Below are 2,030 nucleotides of genomic sequence, written 5' to 3'. Positions count from 1 at the left end.
AATGCCGTTTACAGTGTGATTTTGCATACAATTAGTGAAAACACTGTTTTCAGCTCTACCTGTGTTCTAACTACCACTTCTTTGGATCAGTGAGGTATGCTGGATTCTTAGTGTTTGAGCTTCTCTGATGCTATTTCACAGAGATTTTGAAACAGAATTCTTACAAGCCGTTTCCACCATAGGCTCCAATGGGCTTCCCCATAGAACTTGCAGACGTGAATTCCTACAGGGTACACAAGAGAAGCACATTCTGCCGCTTGTACCTTTAGAGTTAAGCTTCCTTGTAAAAGCTCAAACTCCAGTGAGTGTTTTTGGCAGAAATATACACCATAATTTGGAAGCCTGTTTGAATGCCGTTTACAGTGTGATTTTGCATACAATTAGTGAAAACACTGTTTTCAGCTCTACCTGTGTTCTAACTACCACTTCTTTGGATCAGTGAGGTATGCTGGATTCTTAGTGTTTGAGCTTCTCTGATGCTATTTCACAGAGATTTTGAAACAGAATTCTTACAAGCCGTTTCCACCATAGGCTCCAATGGGCTTCCCCATAGAACTTGCAGACGTGAATTCCTACAGGGTACACAAGAGAAGCACATTCTGCCGCTTGTACCTTTAGAGTTAAGCTTCCTTGTAAAAGCTCAAACTCCAGTGAGTGTTTTTGGCAGAAATATACACCATAATTTGGAAGCCTGTTTGAATGGCATTTACAGTGTGATTTCGCATATAATTTCCGAAAACAAACTGTTTTGAGCTCTATCTCTGTTCTAACTACCACTTCTTCGGTTCAGTGAGTTTTGCTGGATTCTAAGCGGGGAAGCTTCTCTGACTCTTTTTCACAGAGATTTTGAAACAGAATTCTCACAAGCCGTTTGCGCCATAGGCTCCAATGGGCTTCCCCATAGAACTTGAAGACCACAATACCTAGAGGGTTGATGTTAGAAGCACATTCTGCCACTTGTTCCCATAGAGTTAAACTTGCTTGTAAAAGCTCAACCTCCAGTGAGTGTTTCTGGCAGAGATATACAACACACTTTTCCAAGCCTGTTTGATGACCTTTTGCAGTGTGATTTCACATAGACTTTGGGACACAAAACTGTTTTGAGCTCTACCTCTGTTCTAACAACCACTTCTTTGGTTCAGTGAGGTATGCTGCATTCTAATGGGGGAGTTCTCTGACCCTTTTTCGCAGAGATTTTGAAACAGAATTCTCACAAGCCGTTACCACCATAGGCTCCAATGGGCTTTCCCATAGAACTTGCAAACCTGAATTCCTACAGGCTAGATGTGAGAAGCACATTCTGCCTCTTGTTCCCTTAGAATTAAACTTGCTTGTAAAAATTCCATCTCCAGTGATTGTTTCTGGCAGATATATAGAAGACACATTTCCAAGACTGTTTGAATGCCATTTGCACAGTGATTTCACATATAATTTCTGAAAACAAACTGTTTTGAGCTCTGCCTCTTTTCTATCTACCACTTCTTCGGTTCAGTGAGTTATGCTGGATTCTAAGCGAGGAAGCTTCTCTGACGCTATTTCAGAGAGATTTTGAAACAGAATTCTCACAAGCCGTTTGCACCATAGGCTCCAATGGGCTTCCCCATAGAACTTGCAGACCACAATACCTAGAGGGTTGATGTGACAAGCACATTCTGCCGATTATACTTTAACAGTTATACTTGCTTGTAAAAGCTCAACCTCCAGTGAGTGTTTTTGGCAGAGATATACAACATAATTTGTAAGCCTGTTTGAATGCCGTTTACAGTGTGATTTCATGTACCATTTGTGAAAACACTGTTTTGAGCTCTACCTCTGTTCTAACTACCACTTCTTTGGATCAGTGAGGTATGCTGGATTCTTAGTCTGGGAGCTTCTCTGACGCTATTTCACAAAGATTTTGAAACAGAATTCTCACATGCCGTTTCCACCATAGGCTCCAATGGGCTTCCCCATAGAACTGGCAGACCTGAATTCCTACAGGGTACATGAGAGAAGCACATTCTGCCCCTTGTACCTTTAGAGTTAAACTT

Source organism: Galeopterus variegatus, unplaced genomic scaffold (genome assembly GCF_000696425.1).
Source record: "Galeopterus variegatus unplaced genomic scaffold, G_variegatus-3.0.2 Scaffold14889, whole genome shotgun sequence".
In the NCBI taxonomy this organism is placed as follows: Eukaryota; Metazoa; Chordata; class Mammalia; order Dermoptera; family Cynocephalidae; genus Galeopterus; species Galeopterus variegatus.
The sequence above is the reverse complement of the archived record's forward strand: the minus strand, read 5'-3'. Positions refer to the sequence as shown.